This window comes from Euprymna scolopes, chromosome 23, assembly GCF_053919585.1.
Source record: "Euprymna scolopes isolate OS-2025 chromosome 23, ASM5391958v1, whole genome shotgun sequence".
NCBI lineage: Eukaryota > Metazoa > Mollusca > Cephalopoda > Sepiida > Sepiolidae > Euprymna > Euprymna scolopes.
In genome coordinates this window covers 84,764,595-84,776,834 of record NC_136504.1, presented here as the reverse complement: position 1 = coordinate 84,776,834, position 12,240 = coordinate 84,764,595, and the positions used below count along the sequence as shown (strand labels likewise).

The 12,240-nt window shown below is 32.9% G+C and overlaps 1 pseudogene; it reads left to right on the top strand.

The window, feature by feature from the left end:
• The first annotated feature begins 3,341 nt into the window (after window positions 1–3,341).
• On the top strand, window positions 3,342–3,459 carry LOC145246370 (5S ribosomal RNA; annotated as a pseudogene).
• Window positions 3,460–12,240: the final 8,781 nt, after the last annotated feature.

Here is a 12,240-nt window from a genome sequence, read left to right as displayed (position 1 = left end):
ATAGAAAAATATTTGAAGACATAAATATCAAGCTATAGTTACTGTATTTGCTTAATCTACAGATACAACCGAATATAGATGAAGAAATAATAATTAATTTGAAATGTAAGATTTTTTAAACAATAAATATTAATCGTAGACAGGTGACAAAATGAGGAAATAAATATTCCATTCGCTTAATTATATAATTACATGTAATTAGAAGTTTTATTTAATTACATATGTAAATATTTTATTTATTGTGTTCATTTAAATATATGCACTAATTATATATAATCTTACCAAGTTTAAGAAACACACACACACATATATTTTGGTATATTTAGGCAGCATTTTTCATTCAAATAAATATTATTAAATGCAACGGAGACACTTTGCTTTTTCATAAACAAATATATATATATACAAAAGAATTTATTTAAAATTGACAGAACGCCACGTTTAAATAAATTCTTTTGTACCACAGAAAGGATCAAAACAAAACTTTTGAAAGACAGAAGAGAGTTATCTGACTTGATCTTCGTTCCAGTGGATTGGGTTGTGATGCGATAGTGAGATCGATAATTACTGTTTAATCTTATCTCAGATGAGCATTTTAAAATAACATTTTCAACCTTGTAGCATTCCCAACGAACTACCAATTCCCTCATTCACTCTTTTTTTGAATCATGTGATATCGCATCCGTTTTTATCAATGTTAAAGCCCCGGTAATTATAACCTTGAGTTCAGCAAGTTGACTTGGACTGAGCTTTCCGTTCTTGTTTTCTACAAGTAACCGTCTAATATACAAGTGGATTTACTTGTCCAATATTAAAACACAATGATTATTTAGCACATGTAGAGCAATTTTAGGGTTATTTAATTTCGAATTGTGTGTGTATATATGTATATATATATATTAAAAACAAAAGAATACACTTGAACTGATTATAATAGAAAAAACAACTTTCACTGCATAGAAAGCTGGACTAAGATAATGGCATTAAATACTCCAATATGATAGAGTAAGTTGAGACAAATGAATTTCTAACATTATTTATTTCTATACCGGTAATAATTTTTATATATATACTAGCTGGACACCCAGTGTTGTCTGGTCGTACAATACACATAAACATAATATTTGAATTTATGCAGATTGCATATGCATTATTATAGAATCAATCTTTGATTGATTATTATATATTATGAGTAATAAGTTGTCCAGTATACTAATTAGCAAAAGAAAATAAAAAATAAAAAAAAATAGTAATGATGATGCCGTTCATCAAATTGACTGTGTTTGTTTACAATATCACGTCAGCTGATATTTGGGCTTGACAATGTATGCCCTGGAAAAGTCGCCTCGTATTAATGTTTAGTGTAAAATATGCAAATGAAGAAATGATTTGCGGAGATTTTACATGGCAATTTTTTATTCAAATCTTAAATTGAACTCATTAACGAGAAAAAAATGAAAATAAAATGGTGAGGTACTCCCGGACTTAAACAGGCATCATCCGATCTGTAGTCGAATGCTTTACCACTCAGTTATATCTCCAGATGATAATCAATCTGTTTTGCTTTTTTTAAAGAAGAAATGATTTGCTGAGATTTTATTATCTCTTTTGGCCGGTGTAATGTAAAATATTCCCCGGTAAAAATTATTATTTTTTTATCTATAAGAGAGAAAAAACTATTTTTAAGACAGTTTTTTCTTTTTGATACTTATCGGATGAATTTCTGTACAAAACAGACATATAAATTACCTTTGTGTGAAATTTGCCAGACATATAAATTACCTTTGCCAGACATATAAATTACCTTTGCCAGACATATAAATTACCTTTGCCAGACATATAAATTACCTTTGTCAGACATATAAATTACCTTTGTGTGAAATTGTCCAGACATATAAATTACCTTTGTGTGAAATTTGCCAGACATATAAATTACCTTTGTGTAAAATTTGCCAGACATATAAATTACCTTTGTGTAAAATTTGCCAGACATATAAATTACCTTTGTGTAAAATTTGCCAGACATATAAATTACCTTTGCCAGACATATAAATTACCTTTGTGTGAAATTTGCAAAAGATAGGGTCAACAGTTTCGGAATCTATACCCACAAAGTGACTTTTATATAAGAACTAGCGGGGGGGTACCCGGCGTTGCCCGAGTGTTTGGAGGTGCGTGTGTGCTCGGCGGGGGGGGGGGTGTTTATCAAAACATAAGAATAAGCGAAGTAAAAAAAAATAAACTAAAAAAAACAAAAAAGAAAACAGAAAAACGAACGTCAAAATAAAGCGGGGGGTACCCGAGCGGTGGGTGGGTGGGTAATTAAAGCATAAGAATAAACGAAGTAAATATTTTTAAATATTAAATAAAAAGTAAATTTTATATGAAAAAAAAGTTCAAACTTAAAAAAAATCGAAAAAAACACAAAAAACTAACGTAAGGCAAACGAACGATGTTAAATGTAAAAATCGGAAAAAACAAAAACAAAAAACAGAAACACAAACGCTAAAACTTCTTTAAAAAATCTGAAAAATACCCCCCCCCAAAAAAAAAGCACATGAAAAATGGCTTAAATAAGCCTGTTTCAATATTAAAATTTAAAAAATCGGTGGGTACCCGACGTTGCCCGGGTGTTTTTGTGTGTGGTCGGTCGGGGGCGGGGGTGTTAATGAAAACCTAAGAATAAGTGAAGTAAAAACAAAAACGGAAAAACAAATGTTACGTGAAAAATGACTTAAATAACCCTGTTTCAATATTAAAATTTAAAAAAGCGAAAAAAAAAGAAGACATCTCACACCACAATTACAACCAAAACCGATAATGACCCAGCGCTCTAACCAAATGACCTAACACGACGTACACGAAATTAGCTTATTTTTTTTAATCTTTAAACTAAATCAGGTTACGACGTCGTATGACGCATGCCTAGAAGCGAATTCGTCATGAGAGAACGGTTTTTGCTGCCCCCTTCCTGTAGAAGTGCTTTCAGGATGGAAAAATTAACGTTTGTGGGCAATTTTTCGATATTTGTCGGCGAAGGATGGGGCTTTCATATGAGACCAAATTTGTGAATTTTTGTTCTGTCTGTCTAAAGTTTTTAGCAGACACACAAACATACATACATACATACATACATTTTCGCTTTTACATATATATAGATGGATATATACATATATATATATATATATATATATTAAGAAGAAAATGTTAATGTTATTTGCTTGACTTTTATCTGTGATATTTTGTATGAGACTCGTTCCAAAATAATGCCTTGTACTTTTATATTCTGCTCAAATGGATCAAATGGCATTGCAAATTTCATTGTTATGATGACTGAACTTATATACGACATAATCACGTTTGACACACCAGTTCCCGTCGGATCACCGAAGTTAAGCAACGATGAGCCTGGCCAGTACTAGATGGGTGACCATTTGAGACTTCTAGGTGCTGTATGTTCTCTCTGCTTATCTCGTCATTGTTTCCAGTCGTCCTGGACTTTTTCTTGCCACTGGACCCAAGCAGTGCCGATTCAGGAGAGATGTGGATGGAGATTGTGCAACTCTTTTCACATAATTACACACGCATCTGCCCCTAGAAGGGGTATCCTTTGTCTTTTGAGACTGAACGAAGACATCGAGATGACTAAAATTATGCATTCATGATCTGAAAGTTTCATCTCTGTTAAAGCTATTGACGGTGTGAGACTCTAAGAAAACAATGTGCATCAGAGATGCATCATTGAATTTTTCTATGCAGAAAAAATTGAATCGATCAATATTCCTTGCTGTCTGTTGAACGTTTACGAAACTGCTGCAGTTATTGTCAGCACAATTAAGAGATAGGTTCATTGATTTCAGAGTGGTGAAAGAAATGAGTGATAAAGCATGCTGTGGACGCCCATGCACAGCTATCATCCCAGAAAACTGCTTCTCGACCAACTTATGTGCAATGATCAGCGGATAATGGTGAATCAAATGCGTGTAGAGTTGAATGTGGGTGTCACTGCACTCGAAATAATGTTATCATCCATAGGATACAGCAAAGTGTGTGCTAGATAGAACCCATGAATGATCATGCAAAACTAAAAGAACCACGGGATGCTTGTCGGGATTTGTTAAATCAGTATGAAGCCTAAGGTGACGAATTCTTGAATCATATCACTAGTGACACGACGTTGTGTTATAACTACGAGCCAGAGTCCAAATAACAGTCGATAAAATTGCACTTTATGCCCCCATCAAAGAAGTTTAAGACACAGACATCTGCAAGCAAAGTGACAGACACAGGAAGGGCCTCATTCTTCAGGATTTCTTGGAAGCAGAGTTGATTGCCAACTCTGATCATTATGTTGAAACGTTGACAAAGGAGAAGGCTAAGTCTAGAGAAAATGGAAACATTCTATTTGCAATGCAGCAATGAAGGCTACAGACAAGTTTGAAGATCACGGAATTTGAGATTCTTAATCCGGCAGGGGGATGTGATGGGTCTAGTGTGTTAGGTATAAGTTAGTGTTAAGTTCATGCCTTCTTGCTTCCAGCTAACACCGCTGGCTAACCTCGGCATGAAAAGGGAGCAGCTATGCATAAGTCTTCCCTGCCAGTATATAGCCTCTCCATCATCAAGACTCCTACAGTGACTCCACACACGGTGACTGGGTGCCTTGCAGCCCCAGGCTAAACTTGTAGGAGATCTCAGAGTAGTAGGGAACCCCAGAATGAGTGCATTATGGCCCACCGATGTGTAGGCGTGCCCTGGCACACTACAAAACTTTCTTGTGGGTGCCCTTGGTTGGGTGAAGACTAGGGGAACCAACCCCAAAATCAAACACCACTGCCTTGTGGACCTTATCACAGCAAAAGGCTAAGAGATAGGAACTCTGACTTCAAATCCTACTGCTGCCTTTCAGTTTTTCTTAAAAGGCTATGAAATCTCATCCAGAAAGAAAAGGCGTAGTAGCAAACACAATAGGGTGACTGTTTACCTCGCTGAGATTAATTTTGGCCAGAAGCTGTGGCCTTCTCCACTGCCAGTTGTCATGGGTTCGCTTCACTGCACATGAGCATTGGAGGTTCAGAGTGTCTATCTTATGCACAACAGATACTGCACCTAAACTGTGCAAGCAAGTTTGGAGCCAAGGTGGAAAGTCCTGTGGTGATGGAGTGAAACTATGCCAACACCAAGGGATAAAGCACTGAGGCCCGACTAGTCATCGTCAAGACTGACAGACTGCATGATGATGATGATGATGACATTGTGCATAATTGCGTACAATTTAGAATGACAATATTCGAGCACACGGACATGTTTATATATTTTATATATATAAGTCGCTTAATAATTAACCTTTCTCATTCATCTGTTGATAGAGCAAACAGAAATGACTAAGCATAGCCCACTAAATGTTTCTTGATTATAACTGATGGCATCCAAGTCATATATATATATATATAAAATAAGAACTCCTTCAGTCTTTGACAGACTATGGATACCCATGAAAGGGTGTCTGCGTGTGAAATTTTTTGTGGCAGGTGTGCAATCTCCAACCACACCTCTCCTAAGTCGACATTGTTAAATACCAGTGGCAAGTGAAGTCCAGAACGACTGGAAACAAATGCTGAGATAAGCAGAGAGCACATACAGCACCTAGAATTCCCAAATGGTCACCCATCTGGTACTAACCACGCTAAACGTTGCTTAACTTTGGTGATCTGATGAGAACCGGTGTGTCAATGCGATTATGCCACATATATATATATATATATATATATATATATATAAAAACTTTAAAAAATCATTACTATATACGAGGTACAATATAATAATCAATAGCGAAATGGTTCTATAATAATAAATATGAAATCTGCATGAATTAAAATATCATGTTTAACCGTATTTATGACAGGACAATACTAGGTGAACTGCTAGTACATATATATTTAACAATAAATTTTACACATCGTTTTAAAAAAAAACTAAATTGCCAACATAATAAGATTATTATTATCATTATTATTATTATTATTATTATTATTATTCCTTCAAGCACTGTTTTTCTTCATGTCATATATATGTCGTTTTAAGGATGATAATTGCTTTTAGACTGTTAACGATTGGCATTTTCGAGGCATATGAATATTTTGCTACATATTCTCAAAATATGCAAATCAATTCAGTCTAATTTGCATGATTGATGGCAGAAATCTTGAATACTCACGAGGTTCCTTCTAGGTGTTTTGTTTTCCAATTATGATAATGGTAAACACTAATTTTTCACATTTCAGTGGTTTTGAAGATTCCCTGCTAAACTTTTACTGCCACATATGGTAAATACAAATTGATAGGCACACAGTCTTCAAATTCATGTGATTGGGCGATGATTTATGATCGGCAAGATGAGGGGTTGGGTTTCCGGTATGTTAAAGCAAGCCTAATAGTCTGGCAGTCTGATTTTAGTATATGGAATTAATAATCCAATGTAATGAAAATTTAATGAAGAAAAACCGAATATTGTTTATATGTTCAGCAACGTTTCGTTTTTATTCAATGAGTTAACTTGTTAATTATATTGAACAAAATCTGTGTATAACGAGAAAACGTTGATGAGCCTATACACAGTTTTACTTTTTCAGTTTTCGTATATATATATATATAAGTTTGACTCATGTCCAGGTAACCTACATCTAAAATTTCAAGTGTTAAATTATCATAGTAAATAATTTATATATATATATATATATATCACGGGCTCTCCCGTCGATTTATATACAGTTTTACTTTTGCAGTTTTCATATATATATATATATATATATATATATATATATATATATATTGTGGACTCTCCCGTCGATTTCGATGTATGAGATTCTTACAACTTCATCTATTTAATCTTGTGTGCGAGTCGCAGATGGTATTTCAGTCCAGGCAATGATCTACAAAGAAGTTCACAAATTGTGCAAGAGTGTGGATTGTTGGAGTATATGGCTAGGATGGCGGACGACACTTTCTTTCTGTAGTTTGACACAGTTTGACGATGTTTGATGCTGCTTTTTTCATAATGCCATTGAAGCAGATAGACCTCAATTCGTTACGATCAATCATAGTCTTTTAGGATATCGGGGTTTATTCCAGCAGTTAAGCGATTGCTTTTTAATCTGTTCTTGTATTTAAGTAGCGGTTGGATCACTGTTCGCTGACCACTGCCAAGTTGACTGTACATCAACATTTTTGGAATTATTTCCTCTTGCATACGTAACACGTTGGCTGTGCAGCGCAACTGTGATTTCATGAGAAAGAACTCAGTACCGTAAATAGTGAAAAGGTTAGCATTTGCAATCCTATCGCTTAAACTAACTCCACAAATTTCTCGAAGACAACCTTTCTAAAAAAACATCCAACTGTTGAATTTGTCTTCTGTCCAAGACTCTGAGCCATACAAAAATGATGTGAGAACTACAGTCTTGTAAACCTGTAGACTTTCCAAAGTCAATGGCGAAGTTTCCCAGAGGCACTAGAGGTTTTTGTAATTCTCATCATCAAGCGTTCCACGAGTGTTTAGCTAATTTGCATATTCCTTTACAAAACAAATTTTCGTTTATTAATTATTAATTTTTTATGGTTTCTTATTGAATGATTCGTTTCATCTAACTATTACGGTCTGTTCTATTCAGGCATATTTTCAACATTCTGCATAATTGTGTAGAATTTGGGAGGAAAAATTGTAGCACACGCATGCATATATATATATATATATATATATGTGTGTGTGTGTGTGTGTGTGTGTGCGCGTGTTTGTGTGTGCGCGTGTATGTAATCTACTTAGATATAAAAGGCAATTTACCTCAGTGTGTATGAGCTCGTTCCCTATGAACTCTTAAACGGCTGGCCCGAATTTTTATAAAATTCACACAAATTTATGTGTCTGGGAATGTTCGTAAATAGGTTTTGTATCGGAATTCCATCGATAAATATTTATTTTTTTGGAAAAATCGATAATTTAAAGAATCCGATTAAAGAAGAAATAGTTCAATTATGATTAAAGTGAACACTGCGATACGTTAACTTTGATTAATGTCGAAATTAATGCAAGTATTTCGAGACTGTGAGTACTCGTTTTCCTCACGAAAGTCTTGATGTAAAAAAAGCTGTGAATAATTCTATAAATGTGATTTCGGATGCTATTTTGTATTTTTGTTTGGAACATATGCAGTGATTTTATTGAATAATCGAATGTGTTAATATACAAAGAAAATTAGTGGTAAATCTCAGGAAGTATCGCTATACGAAGTATCGGGCCAGATAGAATATGAAAGTGATTGGAAGTTTATTTGTTTGTAAAGAAGATGGACTGATATTTCTGTAATTAACTGCCGAATTAAATACCTTTTTTTACTCTAAAACATACTGAAAACAAACTTAATCCGAGTGACTTCTCGTTTACACACACACACACACACACACACACACACACACACACACACACACACACACACGAGGGAGAGAACGATATATATGTAATAATCAAAAGTTTCATATGAAAAACAAACAAAATTACGAAGGCGTATTCTTTTAGTTTTTATTTTAATAATAAACTCTCCCTTCCAGAATTGAATATAAAATTGGTCAAATAAAACTAAAAAATAAATAATTTCTAAGCGTCAGTCAATTAGAATGAAAATCGTCAATGTCTAATGATGACGAAATCAAAATAATCATTCAGTGCACAATTCGAAAGCACTAATCAAAAATTCTACAAAATTTCAATACTTTTTTTACAAGTCTAACATTTTACACAATAACATTTCTCGAGAAACATTTGTAACTTTCAGACACCCCCGGCATTGTTTAGAAATGTATGGGAATACTGTTGATTCCTCTTCTCGTGCTGAACTCCATACTATAATTATTTTTTTACGTGTAAAATTCTTGAAATCAAATCAAATGTTGAAGAATAAAATTGTCATTAATTTTACACCTAGACTTTATTATTCACCCACTAGGAGTTCTCACGCTATCATAAGTGATCGTTCACTGACAATAACTTGTGCTGGTTCCTAGAGTCTCCCCGGATTTCCAGTTCTCTCTCTCATTCGATAACCGGCACAGATTTCACCGTTATCTCAACAGCCATTGATTTATCGCGTGAATAGTATTCCTTGTGGTTTTGGTGGCAAAAAGCCTAACCAAGTCCCCAGTCCTATCCGCATTTTTTCATTAGAGGTCTGACTAGTGCTCTCTCTCCACAGCCCTCTCTAACCCTTCACAACTCTTTCATGTGACGCCATCCGATATAGACTGCACCATTGTCCGTGGGAGGAGGGGGCATAGTATTTTGCCTTATCGGTTTTCTTGGTTCCCCACAATCGAGCTAATTCTTTTTTGTTTTATTCGTATTGCAGCAAGTCACTGGTTAGTGTTTGCAGTTTATTATTATTATTATTATTATTATTATTATTATTATTATTATTATAATTATTATTATTTACAATAGCACGAACTATTAAAACAAACTTTCTAAACATTTCATGTAAAATATAAATTAATTACAAAATTAATTTCATCACAATGGCTTTTCCATTTGTTTATAAACTGTTAAACCATTTTAATCTATCTATATAATTATAAAACTCAAATAACCTTGTAACGAGTGTTGTAACCCATCATCCGGTTTACGACTTCCGGTTGCGCATACGCATATAAACATAAACCCATAACAGCGTAAACAAATAAACACAAATTCCTACTCATGCAGAATTTGACCTGCACATTGAAATATTAACGTTATTATTTAGAAATTATTATTTAACATGGAAAGAGTGGGGATGTTTTGCAACTATTCTATATTACAACTATACTGTCGCAATTTTCTTACAAATAAATCAACTTTGACCCGTTGACAACCATAAGAACAATTTACAACGGCAGTTTCCCCACTACCTTTCTTTTTTTTTTTAAATTTATTCTCCATTTTTAATACGCCTTAATTAAAAACATTCATATATTTTCTTCTAAACTACCAACATAAATAAATAACCCCGAAAATGTTTTTTTTTAATTTGTGTTACAAATATATAATCAACGCGACAATAAAATGTGTTGTTTTACTGTGTACGTTTTCAGCGTCCCAATTTTGTTTTGCGTTTAAATTATACAAATAAACAATTGTTATTACTTTGTGCATTACGTTTAAGTTATTTTAATGCAATTTTCTTACAAATAAATCTACTTTAACCAGTTGACAATCATAAGAACAATTTACAACGATGATTTTCCCAACGCCTTCCGTTTTTTAATTTATTCTCCATTTTTAATACGCCTTAATTAAAAACATTCATACATTTCCTTCTACACTACCAACATAAATAGATAACCCAAGAAAATGTTTTTTTTTAATTGCGTTACAAATAAATAATCAACGCGACAGTAAAACACATTGTTTTACTGTGTACGTTTTCAGCGTCCCAATTGTTTTCTTTTTTTTTCGGGTTTAAATTAAAAGATATATCAAAATTTGAATTCAACTTTAAGTATTCTGGTATCTGTTCAGTGCACATTTACCTATACGTATGACAAACCACTTATAATTAAATGGCTGTAAGTTTGTTTTTTTTCAAAAATAAACAATTATAAACAGAATGACTCATAGAATTCTATCTATATTCTTTTTTCATTTTAATATACTTTCATAGAAATGTTTCTGTTATGTTACAAAAAACTATTTTCTTTACATCGCAAGTGTCACTCTTGTACATTAATTCCATAGCTAATATAACATACTGACCCAACGGGTCACGGGTAGTCTCGTATTTATCTAATAGTTGAAAAAGAAACAAAGAATAACTAGCTCCATTATCCGTTGCAATTTGAAAGAAATTTTTAAGCATTTGCACGATTTTTTAACATTTGTTTAATGGAAATACAGTATTTAATTCATATTTAATATAAATTCAGCTAAATCAAAGTATGTGTATATATTAATATATTTCCATGGGATTCACTTCTAAACTAATTAACCGATCATTATGAGCTTTAGACCACAGTCACCTAACATGAGAATTCTTATTCTAATATTGACCAAAGTCTATTGCATGAGTTTTACTCAAAAATGTCTAAGCTTAGATCTTAAAAAGTAATTGAAATTCAGTGATTCTTGCTTTAGTGGTGTCTAATGACTATGGGTATAGTCATATAAATTCAATGCAAAGGTAAATATTCCCTAGGAGTTTTTAGGTGATTATAATTTTGGAGTTGTAAGTCATTTTAATTTTAGAAGAAAAGACAAATGTTGTTGTTTTTTTTTTTTTAAATCTAGAGCTTTGAATTGAAAAAGCTTGCAGACCGGAAAATAAAGTAGCCGATCCCCCAAAAAAGTCCTGAGGAGAAAAGCAAAGTTTCTTTCCGTGTGAAGACGAAAAGTTAGGTACAGGAATCTTAAGAGGTTCAGCATATTTTATGGAGTGATTTCAGTTTTTGATTGGTTGGTAGCAGAGCGTTGTTTTATCAAATTGATCAGTTCTCATCACCCATTTTTATGAATGGGACCTTACAATTGTTTGTAATCATAATCTCATAATTGTACCAAACATATAGTAACAGGAGTATAAGTACAATTTCCTATATTAAAATATACCAAACAAACTGAAAATTGGGAAATATTTAATTGATATATAATACATATGTGTTATATTTTACCAAAATTGAGGAGGTATCATAGGGTATTCAGAAAGGCATCCCATCTCCTTTTTACATTTTGCATACAATTAAAATAAACTAAATATAACTCACATTTAGACCTTTTACGTTTAGCAGTTGTGTTCCAAAATGCATAATGATAGGTTAATTAGTTTAGGATTGATTTCTGTGCGTACAAATATATAGACATATACACCTATCTAGCTTATGTATATATATATATATATATATATATATATATATAATGAGTAATATGATTGATAAATGTTTAACATCCCAATGAATGCATTGACGATGATACTTACGAGCATTAAAGGCGAACCATTAAAAGATATATCTGCCTTACTTAAAAAATGCTAGTTTTATTTTTGGTGTCTTTAAACCCCCACCCACTCTTTTTGCTGATGAGGAGACTTTGTTTTATAAAATTAAATGATGAAATTATTGTCGAAAATTTATTGTCTGTCTCAATAAAAACATTGTTTCCGAAACGATCGTACAATTCATTGATTTTGTTTGTTCTTCCTTGTGAAACCGATTTTTAATTTT